The following is a 19,236-nucleotide window of genomic DNA, read 5'->3' as shown; positions in this document are numbered from 1 at the left end:
CCTCAGAGAGAAGAATTGAAGGTTGAGCTGGTTAGAATTAGCTAATGATTTAATCAAGCCTGTATATGAAGCCATTACATCCCAATGGATGAGTTCAGAGAGTTTCCTTTCTAGATGTGCGCTTCTGGGAAGATAGTGGACACAAAGGGCAAAACAACTCCCCACTTCCTTCACCATACCTAACCCTAACTCTTCCATCTGGCCATTGCTGGGGTGTTTCCTTTTATAATAAAGCATTAAAAGTAACAAAAAGTGTTTCCTTGTGCTCTAGGAAATGTCCAAACCAAAGCAGAGGTTGTGGGAACCTCCTCTTTATGGTCAAGTCAGCTCAAGATCGCTGAACCTCTTGTAAAGAAATTGTGTGCAATCTGGATACAAACCATTTGTACCTGATTCCCACTGTGGGGCATCGGAGCATCAACCTAGGTTACTTTCAACCCTGACTTGAATTGTGAGCTCTCCAGGGTTAGAGAATTCATGGACAAGGGAGGAATTTCCACATATTTGGTTACCGTAGCAAAGTTCTGAGTGAGTGCTGTGGGTGAGACCACCAAGAGAAGGAAACACTATGTGGATTTTCTCTATCCATTATTTATTCACGAAGATTATCTTTTAAGGATTACAAATAGAATGATACATCTTCTTTGATAAGACTTATCTCTCTCCAATATGTATTTCTAGTTTTTAATTTTATAAGGACAGTATATGGATTCGTTTTGAGAAAAATCTGAAGTGTTGTTAAATTAAACCTAATAGACAAAACTTTCTCCTATATGAATGACATTATTAATGCAATTTAAATCTTGCCTTTCTTAAGATATAAATTGGCCTGAAGGGGCGTGGTCCATCAGCAATTGGAATTAACCAAACTGGCTTCATTATAAAATACTCAGCTTTAATAAAAGGAGCAAATGGGAGAAACTTACAGAGCCAGAGTTCCAGCGAAGTGCAGGAAATAAAGAAAGCGAAAACAAATGCAAACGGATGTTTTAAAGGTATTTGGGGCCCTGGAGGGGGCATGCCCCTCAAAAAAAAGGGGATTGGTTAGCTCCCCCATCATTGGCCGAGCTGTCTTCTTAGGATAAAAATGTAGATGTCTCTATATTGGGGCATTGCTGCTGGACGTCAGCCTGCAAAATGACAGGCACGAGGCTGTCATTATAATATTGTTGTAAAGGATGCAGAAATAGAAATTTTATCCTGTTAGCTGCTTTTCTCAGAAATGGCATAAGTCCATTTGTTTAGACCACAATTATATTAAAATCTTACTATTAGCCATATTCTAGGGGTATAAATTATGAAAAATCAACGTTGTTACTTTCATGGAATTGACATCATACTTGGTGTAACAAACCATACACAAACGTATTAAATATTAATTTAACACAACAGAGGGAAAAGGTGTGCTGAAATGAAAAGTAATGATAATGAAGGGGCTAGAAAGGACTGATACAGTGGAAAGGTAAAGTCACATGCCTCCATTCGGTGGTTAGGTTAGGAGAGAAGTAGCTATATGAACATAAGTTTGATTGTAGTGGTGTCTGAGTGAGGGGGAGTTAAAGAAGACAACGCTGTAGGGAGCCAGGACCAGATGCGTCAGGCCCAAGTGATACGGGTATTATCTTTGGACTTGATTCTGAGTGACACAGAAAACACTGAAGTTCTCAGCACGCAAATGTAGCAATGTTTTCTAAATAACCATTCTGTATGCTATATCAGCACCAAGGACATCAACTAGGAAATTGGGACAGCAGCTGAGCAAGAGGTAAATAAGGTCACAGAGTTAGATGAAGTGGAAATGAGTTGGATTTTGGATATATTTAATGGTTAATTCTAGTGGGTTTATGAATTATGAGTTAGGTGACAGGTGTTAAAGAAGCAGAAAGACTCACAGATGTTTTGGGGTTTAAGAGTTGAGCACTGGAAGACTGAAATTGAGCAAAGATCATACTTTCTAAGGTAAAAGCAAGAGAAAGCAACTGATTATTAATGGGTATCTTAGCTAGAGGACTTTGTCACATCAGTACAGAGGAAAACAGTTAACAAAAGAATAATCAAACCCTGAGCGCCATTGTTGTTATAGCAGCTTGTCAGAGCAATATGCAAACAGGACATCCTTGGGAGACAAACAGCTGCCAGGAACACCTAGGTATGTCCTAGTGGACAACAGACCTCACTATTACACAATTCCAGATGCAGATTAGACTTAGAGATTAAAAAAAGAGAGAGGAGATGAAGAAAGCACCACATAGCAACAGTTTTTAACACTGGAAAGAGGGGAAGAAGAAAAGGTAATGTGGACAACGTAAGGCAAAATACTGCATTTTTCTCTCATAATACACATATATGTCACAAGAAAGCAGAAAGCAGGAATGAAGGGACAATATAAGGTCTAAAGGGAGGACATAACTGGGGGCAGAATGTGAGTAAAGTAATACGTGTGTGTGTGTGTGCGCGCACACATGAAATGTCATAATAAAACCAATTATTTGGTACACTAACTTAAAAATTAACTTAAAAGGGGACGGATGAGGCATGGCCCCATAGCTAAAAGCAGTTTCTCTGCAAACATGAGAACCTGAGTCTGTATCTGTGGCACCTACGTAAGCGTTGGTCACAGTGTGCAGTAGACCCCAGTGGTGGAATGGGCATCAGGTAAAAAAGACAGATCCTCTGAGCTCACTAGCTAACAAGTCCAGCCTAAACAGGAAGCATATGGTTCAGTAAGAGACCTTGCATTATGGAAAAAGGCAGAGAATAGAGGAAGACACCCAAAGTTCTCTTCTGGCCTATGCATGCACTTGCATGGATAGACAGCCTCGCATACATGTGCATACCACACACACACACACACACAGCAAACAAATATGCACACGCACACACACACAACATCCCTAAAGGAATTCTTTAGAAATAACTATGGGGAAAGTTGGCAGGGAACCAGGGATTTCTGTGGGGAAAAATTTTTAAAAAGGTTAAAATTAATTTAATGTTTACTTCATTTAAAATGGGTATTGGTCAAGGAGGATCGATCATGTGTCTCACGTGTTACAGAGATCTTATGTGTGTGGAGAATTGCTTCTGATATTGTAATTTCCATTAGTGGGATGTTTTGTTCTAAGGTGGCATAAAATAAAATATCTAAAATGTCTAAAGCTTTTCCCCATATGATTCTATCAATAAATTATATAGACACCGTCAATATATATTTCAGCACTACTAGAAAACATTGATTTTTGTTTGATTTTAATGTTTTAAATATTTCTTATACAAAGTTTTTGTTTTCCTCTAGAATTGGATTATGGCCTCCCAACAGCCTCGTTTGATGTAGGTATGGCCCAAGATAGTTCCACCTACGTTCAGGCAGTACATATAGTGACTTCTGCAAATGGTATTTTAAATCACTGTAAATAAGGTAAAGGGGAGATAAGAGGTTTTTCATATCATATCTCAGAATATAAACAACTCTTCTCTGAATATGTAGCCTCAACTGATGGTAAGAACTGATCTCTATTTACATAATAGAAAAGATACTTTTCCGTTTCTGTGATGCAAACAGCTATCTTTCTCAATTACTCAATCCATTTCGCCACCACACCAAGAGCTACATCAGAGATAAGAAACAAAGACCATTTTCTTCTAGGAACAAAGTGAAGCTTATTTTGTTTTAGGATGTGTTGTTTTTGCTTTTTTTTCCCCACAATTCTGAAAGCCTTGTTGGTGTGGAACATTTTTTCCCTAAAATCTGTGCATTAAAGACACACACACAGAGGGGAGGAGGAGGGACACAGAGATACACAGAGAGACAGACAGACAGATACATACACACACACACACACACACACACAGAGAGAGAGAGAGAGAGAGAGAGAGAGAGAGAGAGAGAGAGAGAGAGAGAGAGAGAGAGAGAGAGAGCGAGCGCATAACATTTTAACATTGTACTTTCAATATAATAAAGCAGCACTGAAAATAATTGTGACTGAATGTTCAGGAGCACTTATAACTGCTTATAACACAGAGGGAAGACTAAGCCTCTATGTCAATTCCCTTTGACAAGAAAATGTGAACCCTGTGTGTTATGGGTGAGAATGTGGGTGACTTACTGCAATGCCTTCCCCTGTAGCAGAACCATAGGACAATCAGGAATCAGGTGCATTGTAAACAACTGCTTATGTGTTCATTCTGGATATGCCAGTGAGTTTGTTGTTATGAGAAGGAATAGAAAGAACTGTTTTCACAAAATCTGTAATTAACCCAAGGGCTTTCCCCTGAATTTGTAGCTTAGCAAGGATTTGAGATGGATTTTAAGAGGAGATGAAAGTAGCTATTGCATTTTCATGAAGAACTCTCGAGAGCTGCAACTGACATGCAATAAGGATATCACGTTCCTCCTTCCCAAGCACTAGTACGACTTCCAAGATGTGTGAGAATTTCAGTGTTGTATAGGTACCAAATCCCTGGAGCAAAACTTGCAATGTGATCTTTATTATAGTAGATTCCTTGTTGGGTCCATGTGCTGATATATCCCTGGCATCCAAAATACATAATAGAAGCTTGACAAATGCACCCAATATAAGATGAAGTCTATTTGGGGAATCATATGTGTGACAAGTAAGATACATGGTCATCCACCCTGTGCATGGGAGTGAGCAAAGAGAAAAAACTTGGAAGTGTTGCAGGAATGCTGTAGGAAGAAGTCTTATGGCTAGCTGTAGCCTGCCTACTGGGGCGTGGCCTTTTATACCATGTAAGCCTATGTAGAGCATGCATCCCCTCTCTTTTCTGGCCTCTCTGTTCCGGTTGCAGATTTCGGTTTCTGATCTCTATTCCAGCAGAGGATTCTGATTTGTGAGTCTACCCCTAAATAAATAACCATCTATTTCTCAATTCTGAGCTAGTGTGGGATTTCTTTTAAGTGACGGCCTTCACAGGAACTCTCTCCAAGGTAAGTAAACAACTTCCTCTGTTTCTGTTGGGAGTGTAAAATTACTACTAGGAATGGGTGCGAAAAATTTACATCTCCAAACCTCTTACAAGTACCACCCATATTCCCCAGATTTTTTATCATTATTGTCCATTCCAGTCACTAGCTGCAGCATCTTATCCTTTGTTAAAAGGCTTATTTGGTTGGTAAAACCAGAGTTGGCTTCTGTGCAGGACACTGTTATCAGAGATATCCTATGCTTGGGATTTAATTCTCTACCATTGTTGTGTTGAAATCCATTCTTTGAATTCGCATTCTATGAGATCTAACAGGACAAAAGAACATGCCAGAGGTGTGGTACTCCCAGTTATTAATGTCCCCCCTTCAGATTACTTGCACACCTCTCCCTTAACCTGAATTCGGTAACTTCTGCTGCTCTCTGTTACTAGAGGAGAGCTGAGCACAGTTGCAACAAGAATCAGAGACAGGCATGTGTGTCTAGCACATCACGTGACCAGCTGTGAGATGGCATGGAGCAGGAATCAACCAATCACAAACTATATTCAGGACCAATTGTTCTTGCCTATGAGTTAATGCTGTGCCACAGGGAGGATGACAGTAGGTAACAAAACAACACAAGTCGTAATTGGAGGGAAGAAAAGGGAACTGTGTAAATCATTTTCCACAGAGGATTTCACTCTCACTTTGACTTTGCTCTGGACTTCATGAAGTTGAAGTGGATAGTACTCTGTCTGTCCATAGATACAACAGACTGACAGGACCAAAGAAATGACCCTGACCCCCTTGCTGAACAGTGAATTGATGCCTTATTGTTGGAAACAGTAAGAACACTGGGTTCTCCAATGTTCTCTGGCAGAATTAAATCCTTTTATGCCTCTATCCTTGATGGTAGGCTGTTTGGTAATAGCTTTCAATCAAACCTTTCTTTCCTTTGTCCATTGCTTTCTGACTGATATTCTCTGAGATAACCAACAAGTATATCCCCTGGGTTTGAACTCTTACTGTTTCTGAAGGAACAGATTCATAAACCAGCATTCAAAGGCATCACCAATATCTTTGGTTGAATAGAAAATGAACACCATCAGTAGAGTACAGTCTTTTCCTCTACAGGTTCCGCTGTAATTTAAAGGCTTAGACTTTGTATTTCTATTTGTACTTTAAAGGCTAAGAAGTATAACCACCCTGCTTTTCCCTGGAATTTATTTTCTCCTTCAATCTAAATGAAGAAGGTTTGAATGTCCAATGGATTCTTTTTCCAAACTGTAGTCCTATGACTTTCATGTCCAATTTTGAAAGAATAGTAACAGTTGGCCTAGTAGCAGGAAACAATGCTGTGAATACTTCTACAACGCACAACTTTCTATGTATTTCTGAATTCTAGCATGGAAGTTTTAGATGTGATCCTCAAGTTACAAAAACCATATGCATTATGTATTTTTATCCTTTGTTCAAATGTGTTCAAATGAATCCAAGGTTGTGGCAATATGTTTTCTAGATTTAAGCAAGAAATAGGAAATTCTGGAAAAGTAATGAAAATTACATGTGGGTAGGAGAATTTAAATATAAAATATGTTTTATAAGTAAAATTTTGTGTTTAAAATCTTTATTTTAAAATTTGATTACTGCTAATATAGATGAGAGATCTAAGAGGGTCCTATCCCTGCTGGGACTTGGGTCAGTCTTTCCACTTTGAGGATTGCTTTAGAAGAAAAACTATTAAGCTCAAAATAAATTAATTTCTACCTGCTGTTCCCTCTTTCCTTTAATAATTCATAGCCTGTTGGATACTATTATTCTCAACCCTGATATTAAAGGCTCTTTCCCTGAAATTTTTATGCCTTGTCAACACAGGATAAATAAAGCCAAGCTAGGGCTGCCAAGGAGAAGCTAGATGATGTTCTAAGACATCGTGTAACACCAACCCTCAAGTGATAATCTCGACTGCTGGGGCTTGAACTCTCGTCCATTTGCTCCAACAACTCTCCCCTTGTCCCACTGCCACTTCAGTTCGAATCAGCTTCTCTACTTACCCCACTGCCCTTCCTCAGTTGCTTGTCTTCACGGAAAGCTCATCCATCCGTCTATTTGCTTACCCTTTGAACAAAAAAAAAAAAAAAAATTGATAACCGACTCACTCTAAAAAAATTCAAGTTCAAACATAGTTTGTGGTACAGCAGCGTCAGAAACGCAGGAGTTGCTAGAAATATAAATCTCTGGTTCTTCCACACAGTAGCTGACTCAGAGACCACGAGGGAAGCCACAGTCATCCTGGGCTAGCTTGCTGAGCAAGTGTTTTCACCTAGAGCTTAAGGAATGTGCATCTGTGTCTAGGTCTGAGCCTGAGCCCGGGAATTTGGATGTCTATCACATTTCCTGGTCAGGTTGCTGCAACCAGCCCAGAGAGCTAAGAACCACCCAGTACAGACCTAAGTGCAGCTCTACCCAACTGCTTTTCAGCTTTAGCTTCTGCTTGTCCATGCTCACTATGCAAGGGTCCTTAAATCAAGTTTAGTAGCCCTTTGAAAGAGCTGCAACTGTACTGTCGTGTTATGCTTCGTTGTTTTCGTCATTGCTTTGAAAAACACATAGCACGTTGAGCCAGGAACGTAGTTTGTAAATTACAAAATTACTTACGTGAATTTGAACAAGTTACTTAATACTTCTGAAACTCGTTTTCTTATATGCACAATGAAAATAAGATGGATTTGGAAAATGTTGACAAAAATACCTGGCATATTGTAGATACTCAGGCAAAAGTCATTGTATTTTCATCGGACAGTATTCCCTTTCTTTGATGCCATCTAAGATGAAGAAATGACATATAATAGAATCATTTAAGTTTTTTTCATGCATATGTCTCTCCCGAGTATTTTTGTTACATTTAAAGTTTGATTTAATTTTGTTATCTACGTTTTCTCAATCATTTTGATGACCTCTAGAAAATGAAAAATACCAATTTTCCTTTGACATTAAAAATAAAGTTTTGAAAAACAAGGCAGACTACTAAGAATCTTACAGTGACTGTTCTAAAATATACTTCTCTGGGTTGCTTGCCATTTAATGTCAAACAGAAGTCATAACTAAATGTATCTTAAATTTTCTTATTGGAAAAAAATAGCTTCAAGATGGACTAAATTTTTTTACAAGTATCTGAAATGCCTTTCCAGGCATCACCTAAAACCATTTAAAATGTATCCATCAAGAAGGTAAGGATAAAACTACATGAGCTAAGACTGCATAGGCTATTTTAAGAAGTAAGGGATCATGCTATATGCAAGTAAGGCAAGCAGATTACACCATATCTTGTTTATGTCATCGTAAGTGATATGCAACTCCAACTTAGAAAGGAGGGTTTTTTAAAAAAAATTAGCAATCTTTACATAAAAGGAATGTATTTATATTCGTATTTAAGCCAAAGAATACTAAAGCACATACGACTAATAACTATTTTTCTCCATTCTTCTCAACCTCAGATTCGGTCCTCTATAGATGACTTCCTTTTAATTACAAGTCATCCTTAATGTATAGTGTCTCAGTTAGGGTTTCTATTGCTGCAAAGAAACACCATCATGAAAAGGTAAGCTGGAGAGGAAAGGGTTTATTTGGCTTACACTTCATCATTGCTGTTTATCGCTGAAGGAAGTTAGGACAGGAACTCAAACAGTGCAGAAACCCAGAGGCAGGAGGCAGAGGTCATGGAGGGGAGCTGCTTAGTGGTTTCTTTCCCATGAAAACCCACTTTCTTGTTCAACTACCATCCTATAGAACCAAGGACCAGCCATCCAAGGATGGCATCACCTACCATGTGCTGGGCTGGACCCCATTGACCACTAAAAAGGAAAATGCCTTACAGCTGGATCTGCTTGAGGCATTTCCTCAACTGAGAAGCTGTCCTCTGATGACTAATTGGTGTCACCATAACACACCAAACCAACCAGTACACACAGGTGATAAGGTTAGAGGAGTGGTCTTAATTTCCTGGTGTTATATTTGTCATCAGACAAAAATCTAACTTACAAAACAACAACTATCCTTTTCTTTTTATTTATTTTTATTGAGCTATACATCTTTTTCTGCTCCCCTCCCTGCCTCTCACCTCCCACCTTCAACCCTCCCTCAAGGTCCCCATGCTCCCAATTTACTCAGGAGATCTTGTCTTTTTCTACTTTCTACTTCCCGTGTAGATTAGATCTATGTAAGTCTCTCTTAGTGTCCTCATTGTTGTCTAATTTCACTGGGATTGTAGGTTTATAGTTTGGTTTTAAAAACCACCTATGAGTGAGTACATGTAATAATTGTCTTTCTGTGTCTAGGTTATCTCACTCAAAATAATGTTTTCTAGCTCCACCCATTTTCCTGCAAAATGCAAGATGTCATTATTTTTTTCCTGTGGTGTAGTACTCCATTGTGTAAATGTACCACATTTTCCTTATCCATCCTTGGGTCGAGGGGCATTTAGCTTGTTTCTGAGTTCTGGCTATGACAACAAGCTGCTGTGAACATAGCTTGACCACTTCCTAAATATAATTCCTGCAGCACAGACACCGAGAGAAACAACTGTCCTTTTTCTAATTCCTGAAAGTGTAGTTAAAAATAATTTTTGGTTAAATAACCTACAGTTTTCTTTTAAAAAAATTTTATTAATATATTCATTAAAGAGTCAAGTGGTCCAGTGACCTTCGCGGGAGTAGGTCCAAGCAAGCGACTTCCCCAGAAGAGGTTTGAGGAAGGAGTGACTGCCAAGAGAGCAGGCCCCAGCCAGAGACCTCCTAACAGATATTATGATGCAAATGGACTTAACAAACATCTATGGAACATTCCATCCAAACATAAAAGAATATGCCTTCTTCTCAGCACCTCACGGAACCTTCTCAAAAACTGACCACATACTAGGTAACAAAGCAAATACAACAGATACAATACAATTGAAACCCCATGTATCTTATCGGATCATCATGGCTTAAAATTAGAATTCAACAGCAACACTAGTTTCAGAAAGCACACAAACACACGGAAATTAAAGAATGCTCACCTGAATCACCAATGTGACAAGGAAGAAATAAAAGATGTAATAAAAGACTTCCTAAAATTCAATGAAAATGGCCACACAACACACCCAAATTTATGGGACACAAACAGTGTTAAAAGAAAAGGTCATAACATTAAATGTCTACATAAAGAAGCTGGAATAATCCCACACTAGTAAGTTAACAGAACACCTGAAAACGCTAGAGCAAAAAGAAGCAAACTCACTGAGGAGGACTAGACAGCAGGAAACAATCAAATTGAGAGCTGAAATCAACAAAACTGAAACAAAGAAAACAATAAAAGATTCAATGAGACAAAGTTTTAGCTCTTGGAGAAAACCAAGAAAATAGACAAACCATTATTCAAACTAAGCAAAAGGCAGAGAGAGAACATCGAAATTAATAAAATCAGAAATGAAAAGGGGGGATATAATGACAGACATGGAAGAAATCCAGAGAATAATCAGGTCATACTTTGAAAACCCGTACTCCACAAAATTGAAAAACTTAAAGGAAATGGACAATTTTCTAGATAAATATCACTTACCAAAATTAAATCAAGACCAGATAGGCAAATTAAATAGATCTATAACTGCTAAAGAAATAGAAACTCTCATCAAAAGTCTACCAACTAAAAATATCCCAGGACCAGATGGTTTTAACACTGAATTCTACAAGATTTTCAAAGAAGAATCAATACCAATACTCTTCAAATTGTTTCACACAATAGAATCAGATGGAACATTGCCAAACTCTTTTTACAAGGCTACAATTACCATGCTACCTAAACAAGACATTTCTAAGAAAGAGAATTACAGACCAATCTCCCTCATGGACATTGATACAAAAATACTCAATAAATACTGGCAACTGAACCCAAAAACACATCAGAAAAATTATCCAACATGATCAAGTAGGCTTCATTCCAGAGATGCAGGGATGGTTCAACATATGAAAATCTGTCAATGAAATCTACCACATAAACAAAGAAAAACACATGATCAATTCATTAGATTCTGAAAAAGCCTTCAACAAAATGCAACATTCCTTCATGATAAAGGTCTTGGAGAGAGCAGGGATGGATACAAGGAACACACCTAAACATAGTAAAGACAATATGAACAAGCCAACATCAAACTAAGTGAGAGAAATCCAAAGTGATCCATTTAATATCAGAAACAAGACAAGATTGTCCACGCTCTCCATATCTGTTCAATATCATACTTGAGCTTCTAGCTACAACAATAAGCCAACAAAAGGAGATCAAGGAGAGTCAAGTCAGAAAAGAAGAAGTCGAACTCTAGTTGCCTATGATATGATAGTTTACATAAGTGACCACAAAAATTCTACCAAGAAACTTCTACAACTCATAAACACCTTTGGTAATGTAGTAGGATACAAGATTAACTCGAAAAAAAAAAACAGTAGCCCTTTATTTCACAGGTGATAAATGGTCTGAGAAAGAAATCAGAGAAACATGACCCTTCACAATAGCCACAAATAAAATAAAATACCTTGGAGTAACTCTAACCAAACAAGTGGAAGACCTATATGACAAGTACTTTAAATCTCTGAGGAAAGAAATTGAAGAAGACACCAGAAAATGGAAAGATCTCCCATGCTCTTGGGTAGGTAGAATTAGCATAGAAAAAATGGCAGTCTTACCCCAAGCAATCTACAGATTCAATGCAATGCCCAGCAAAATTCTTCACAGACCTCAGAATAACAATACTCAATTTCATATGGAAAAGCAAAAAACCAAGGATAGCCAAAACAATCCACAAAGGAATTCTGGAGGCATCATAAACCTCTACTACAGAGATACAATACTGAAAACAGCCTGGTATTGGCATAAAAACAGACAGGAGGACCAATGGAATCAAATCGAAGACCTGGATATCAATCCACATACCTAAAAATGCCTGATTTTTGACAAAGAAGCAAAAAATAAAAAAATGGAAAGCATATTCAACAATGGTGCTGGCATAACTGGATATCAACATGAAGAATGAAAATAAATCCATATCTATTATATGCACAAAACTCAAGTCCAAATGGATCAGCAACCTCAACATAAAACCAAACACACTGAACCTCATAGAAGAGAAAGTGGGAAACACACTTAAACGCACTGGCACCAGAGACCATTCCTAAATATAACCCCAGTAACACAGACACTGAGAAAAACAATTAATAAATTTGAGTGGTGTGGGAAGTCCTTCTGTATATGTGTTGCTTTTGTTGGTTCATTAATAAAGAAGCTCCTTTGGCCTGTGGTATGGCAGAATAGAGCTATGTAGGGAAAACTAAACTGAATGCTGGGGAAAAGAAGGCAGATCAAGTGGGACGCCTTGTAGCCACCACCAAAGGAGACAGATACCTGGGAACTTTACTGGTAAACTATGAGCCTAGTGATAAAATATAAAATATTGGAAATACGTTACTTTAAGATATAAGAGCTAGCTAGAAACATGCTTCAGCTATTGACCAAGCAGTATTTTAAATAATATAGTTTCTATGTAATTATTTCAGGTATGAGTGGCTGGGAAACAAATGAACAGCCTTCAACAACACAGGACCTCCTGAAACAGAGAAGTTTCTGTAAAGCAAAGGACACAGTCAACAAGACAAAAGTGGCAGCCTACAGAATGGGAAAGACCTTCACCATCCCACATCAGACAAAGGACTGATTTCCAAAATATACAATGAACTCAAGAAATTGGTCATCAAAAGAACAAATAATCCAATAAAAAATAGGGTACAGATCTAAAGAACTCTCAACAGAGGAACCTAAAATGGCTGAAAGACACTTAAGGAAATGCTCAACATCCTTAGTCATTAGAAAAATGCAAATCAAAACTGTGAGATTCCATCTTACACCTGCAAGAATGGCCAAGATCAAAAACACTGATAACAATGCTAGAGAAGATGTGGGGTAAGGGGATACTTTTCCATTGCTGGTGGGAGTGCAAACTGATACAACCACTTTGGATAATACTATGGTTATTTCCCAGAAAATTCGGAAACAACCTACCTCAAGACCCAGGAATAACACTTTTGGGTATATACCCTAAGGATGTTGAATCATACCACAAGTACATGTATTTAACTATGTTCATAGCAGCATTGTTTGTCATATCCAGAACCTGGAAACAACCTGAACGCCCCTTGTTCAAAGAATGAATAAGGAAAATGTGGTACATTTATGCAATGGAGTACTACACAGCAGAAAAAAATAATGACATCTTAAAATTGTGGGCAAAATGATGGATATAGAAAACATCATTTATGTGACATAATCCAGACCCAGAAAGACAAATATTTATGTACTTACTTATAAGTGGTTTTTAGACAAAAAGCAAAGAAAAACCAGGCTACAATTTACAACCCCAGAGAACCTAGACAACAAAGAGGACTCTAAGAGAGACATACATGGATGTAATCTACATGGGATGTAGAAAAAGACAAGATCTCCTGAGTAAATTTGGAGCGTGGGGATCATGGGGAAGAGTAGAAGAAAAGGGGAAGGAAGGGAGGGAAGTGAAGAAAAATATATAGCTCAACAAAAACAATTAAAAACAGAAAACAGTAATTGAGAAATCTTAGCAATAAACTCCATGGTACTAAAATTTAAAAAAAAAAGAGTCAAGTGGTTTGAATAGTTAATCAGATTGCTATGCTATGGCTATGAATTCTCTTATATGCATAGTATTGTTCTTAGAATTTCTACCTATTTCATTTTTCCAGTTTCTTTATTTAATCATCATTACTTATTATTTTAGTTAGGGTTTCTATTGCTGTAATGAAACAACATGACCAAAAATCAAGTTGACGAGGAAAGTGTTTATTTGGTTTATACTTTCGGATCATAGTCATTGCAGGAATTCAAAACAGAAACTCAAGCAGGGCTAGAATCTGAAGGCAAGAGCTGATGTAGAGGGCATGAGAAATGCTTCTTACTGGCTTGCATCTCCTGGGTTGCACAGCCTTCTCTCTTATAGAACCCTGGACCAGCAGCCCAGGGATGGCACCACTACAATGGACTGGGCCCTCCCCCAAGGATCATTGAGAAAATGCCTTACAACTGGATCTCACGGAAGCATTTCCTCAAGTGAGGCTCCTTTCTCTCTGATGACTTTAGCTTGTGTCAAATGGACACACAAAGTCAGCTAGTACACTTTTTATGCTGAAGTCACTCATATCAGGCCTTTATGAAGTAAGCGTCTCATCTCTCTCCTCCACACAACCCCAGGAAGTTTCTGAATCTTTTGCAGATGCTGTTCTGCTGTTCTGGGCCACTCCTGTCTACTGTGGTTTGTAGCCACTGCTTCTCTCTACTCACTGATTTTTACCGCCAGTGTTTTCTGACTCTTCAACGACAGGAAATAGTTTCTCTTCTCTTTACCCTCACATTTAATTCTTTGTATAAGTTTAGAATTCAACATTAAGGAGTCATTTCTAACCAGAATTTTTTTTTGGGGGGGGGGGGGGGCTAAAACAGGGTTTCTCTGTAGCTTTGGAGCCTGTCCTGGAACTAGATCTGGTAGAATTTTGAAGGAATTTTCCTTTTTCTTTTTCTTCCAAAGGCAATCAATGGCAGTGAGTAAACTTGAAATAATGGATGAGATGTGCCCTGATTTTGTTCAGCATTCTTATATAAAACATAAACATGTGATTAGAAAATCACATGGAAACAAAGGTAGTCTTAGATTATGTTAGCTCTATAATGTACAGAGTCCTCCTACAGAAGAAATGTGGAGTTCTTTGTTAATAAGTTACAAAGAATTTCAACATGCTGACAGTAGAGTTCTAAGCCAACCTACAGAGCCTTCTGGTGGCAAGGCCACTTACACCAGCCATATCATCACCAACCCAGAAGTTCCAGTCTCTTGGGAAATAAATTCTGATCTCTAACGCTATACTGATTAGATAGTGATTACTTGGGTTGTTAGAGCAGGAGTAATTCAATCAACGTGGGCAGAATGACCTTTCAGTTTAATGTAATCGCATTTTCACACACTAAACAAGAAAATTTGTTTGGCCCTGGTCTTCGCTCTTTCCTGACACTCTAGGACTTAAGCCTCCTCACTTACTCTCATTCCTTTGTCTTTGTTTGAAACAGTGTTGCTGCATAACAAGGTCATGGCCGAGAACGATTCAGACATAGACTTGGTACCCTACGCCTTTAGGATATGGGAGAGTTAGAACTTCAAGGAGTCGATTCAGCATCATCCTAACCATCTCAACAGGGAAACTCATACCTACTCAGTCCACCTAAGAGAACCACTGCAGCAATTCAAACTCTTCATTTTAAGATGAAGAAATTAAAGCCCAAAAGAGACTAACTCTCGTCGATTTGCTTAAAGTCTTTCATGGTAAGTTCTAGACTTGAATCCACTTCTGCCTTTCTTTATAACTTCCAGGAGACAAAACAAAACACTCACACAGAATATGTATAAGATGGCGATGATCCGAATCCCCTGCAGGATCTCTGAATCTGCTATCACAGAATCTGTGTGCTCCTGTGGGAATCTGTGTGCACATGTGGGAATCTGTGTGCACCGCACATGTGGGAACCTGTGTGTACATGTGGGAATCTGTGTGTGCTGGTGGAAATCTGTGTGCACATATGGAAACCTGTGTGTACATGTGAGAATCTCTGTGCGCCTGTGGGAATCTGTGTGCACATATGGGAATCTGTGTGCACATGTGGGAATCTGTGTGCGCATGTGGAATTCTGTGTGCACCTGTGGGAATCTGTGTGTGCCTGTGGGAATAGGCGAGAAAGTAAGTCAGCAGTGGTAACGTTTGTTTTTAGCCATTCTTTCTTCCCTATCACCATAAACTAAACAAGGAAACAGAATTTGCCTGACCTCGATTGTCCATGGAAATCAGTTTGTCACTTGTCTGGAAACTTTCACAATCAGCCTGAATGTCCGTGTATCATTGGGTCTCAGGACTAATGGGTAGACCTACTCACTCTTACACCTTCCACCCTCTACTCTCCAGGCGTTTCAGCTCACAAATAAACACGTGCTCATGAATACTCAGTCTACAAGTTCTGCTTGTTTGTGGTTTTACTCAAGTCGTACGTGAATCTCAACTGATACTCCCTCTCTTGGCTGTAGCTTTTAGGCAATTTGGGTAATTTTCTTAGTACCGTTGCAATCACTGCTTTATAGTTGTCTTATCTTCTTCAGTTGGAATAATAGAACTTCATCTTCCTTTTGGCCTTGGTAGGCCGGAAAGACGTTTTAGAAGTCTGGTAAACTATTTTTTTTTTGTACCTGCCTCAACTTCTGTGACTTATATTCTTTATCATCTAAGAGAAACTCCTTTTCAATAGATTTCCAATCTGAACAAAAACAAACTGCCAGTATCCAAATTGCTGCCCTGTGGCCCACAGACAATTTCTGGAATCTGGTTCTAACCTCTCTGTGTACCTCTAAATCAAAGGAAAAAGTGGCAGAGTAAGTCACTGTGGGTTGTCTGGCCCTATGAAAATGTCTTTGTGTGTATGTATTTTCTAGTTTTTCTTTGAGGGAAAGAACATAAAAAGGAATCTTATTAACAAGGTATTTCTCAAATGCCAAAGTAATACTTGCACTGTAGAGTATAACAGAAAATCCAGTGCCCATGGAAGAATAAAATTGGAGGTACAGTCTTTGACTACTTAGAAACCATTTTAAGTAGTACTCCACTAATTACCAGCATGTCTGATACTGTTTATTTCACAAAACATAGAAAGGTATCTCCAAGTTATAGCTTTTATCAGTAAATATCTAACTTTTGAAAAATATGCATTTTTTAAATTCACCATGCTCAACAAACAAGCAAAAGTGGAGGGGGGAGGAGAGGAGAGGAGAGGAGAGGAGAGGAGAGGAGAGGAGAGGAGAGGAGAGGAGAGGAGAGGAGAGGAGAGGAGAGGAGAGGAGAGGAGAGGTGAAGAGAGGTGAAGAGAGGTGAAGAGAGGTGAAGAGAGAGGAAGTGTGCTTCAAATACACACATATTTCAAGATAATAGCCTGGCTACAGGGCTAGGCAGTAGGAAGCTTCAAAACCATCAATCATTTTCCCAGTTAGTAGCATCTGTGTTCTTTGGGGAGCACTTTGTGTGAGGTAGATTGTGTTCTTGTCCTCACCAGGGCAGAGTGGAAGTGGAGATTGTCTGTCCTGATCTGTGAGGGAAGGGAGGGCAGACTTGGCCTGGCTGGCTTCACCACCCCCTCCAGGTTTGCCTTCTTTGCCTTTTTCCCTCTGCGACTCTTGCACCCATTGGCCAAAAGTCACCTCTAATCTTCCCATAAACACTGGGCAGGTAAGCCAGATTTTCTTGAGCAGCACTACATCATTTCCTCTAGACTGGATTTTCAAGTTTGGGATCTGAAACTTGAAAAATAGAAGAAAACCTTAGGGTGGAAATCCTTCACAATTGGCCCTTTAATTGCTCTCTTTTCCTCCCTTGTGCTTTATGGAAGAGGAAAATACATGAATAAATATAGAATATATTCATTGACAAGATGTCTCTTTTTTCTTACTGTTTGTTCATCTGCATGCAACTGTGTATTACTAAGTACTGTATGTAAATGTATAGTATACATATTGTATGTGTTAGAATAAATTAGATTTCTTAAGGAAACCTATACTCTTGTGAGTTAGCCACTAAGTCAAATAAACGTTGTTATGGTAAGAAATAATCAGGACTCTGTAATTTAGAAATGAGGGTCAAAATGACTTCTCCTAGGGATTAAAAAATATAAATATCTAAAAAAATAATTGAATATTAGTCACAATATTCTGGGTGCACTAGTCCTCCAAGTTTTCTCATCTAAACATAGCTCTGCATATATCTACATCAATGAAAAATAAATGCAGTAGATAAGTGTGAACATTTGCCAATAGAAACTTTAATAATTCTAGGGTTAAAACCAATGTCATCCAGCAAACTCACGTCTGCTAGCATTATGAGAGAAGAACCCAAGTAAGTACTTTATTATTTGATGTCAATAAGTTTTACTATAGTGACATAGTAGAAAAGACATCAATAGGAAGATATACTTCTCTTAGCTCTGGGAAAGACATTGAAAATTGCAATGTGAGTGCGAGAGGGGGGCTGCATATTCTGGTAAGCGTGCTCAAACCTTCATACCACACTGTTGTTATTATAAGCAATGCTTGGGAGACATGAAACACAGGTGTATGAGTTGCACACACTGTTCTGCAGATTTAAAATATAAAGCAGATTTTAGAACTCTGTTAGAAATCCATGAAAAAGGCACAGATTCTCACCTTTGGAGTCAAAAGGAAGATAAAGCTTAATGTTTAACCAGGTTTCCTTGCACTTTGTCACTAGCTCCTGCAACAGCAGACTTGTCTGAGGTGAGCCCGGCATCTTGGAGAGTACTTCCACGGTGAGTCTCCTTCAGGAAGAAGAGTGCAAAGGAAAACAGGAGGCCTGTGAAGGTAAGAACTTGTAAGTGACAGGGTTCAGGATACAGTACCCCAAAATGTGACAACTTGGCATTTACAAAAAGAGCAGAAGCAAGAAGATCCCTCTTTCTTTTGCTCTTTTCCCCAAAGCAGGCCATAAAAGAGCACCTGGTCTTCCTCTAGGGTTGGTCATGAAATTTACAACGGGGGTGGGGTGGGGAAGGGTGTCTAAGAATGAGAAAATTCTTAGCTGGGAATTCTCAGGGACAGGGAAGAACATGATCTGGACAATTTCTGCAAATTCTCCTGCTAGCTACGATTTCATCATATCCTCTGTCCAATCATTCTTCTGCATGACTCTTCACATTCCATCAAGTTGAGCATCAACCACACACAAGATCAGCTATTTCTCTGAGTATTTATTTCCCATGAAGGTTCCTGTGTGATCTAAAATTCATATTAAATACATCGATGTGATTTTCTCTTAATCTGTCTTTTGTTGTAGGAGCCTCAACCATGAACTTAGCAACGAGTGGAAAAAAAACTTTTTGTGCATACAGTAGGAAAATATTAAACCCCTTTAGATGCAAAAATTCTCTGATTCTTATTCTATTCAGAAAGAAAGAAAGCTACTTTCATGTTTCAAATTGTGTTTTAAGTTGTATAAATAGTGTTAGATGTGCAGTGTCTATGGGGACCTAAAACAACATACATTTTAAAGATATTTGCTGTTATTTATTTCTTGCTTAAATGGTTATATACTTTTAATGCAGAATACTTGTGTTTCACGATTCCTTGTTGTGAGCCCTAATCAATGCAATGGGGATTTTTCCAT

The sequence above is a fragment of the Arvicola amphibius genome, chromosome 10 (genome assembly GCF_903992535.2).
Source record: "Arvicola amphibius chromosome 10, mArvAmp1.2, whole genome shotgun sequence".
Taxonomy (NCBI): Eukaryota; Metazoa; Chordata; class Mammalia; order Rodentia; family Cricetidae; genus Arvicola; species Arvicola amphibius.
The sequence above is the reverse complement of the archived record's forward strand: the minus strand, read 5'-3'. Positions refer to the sequence as shown.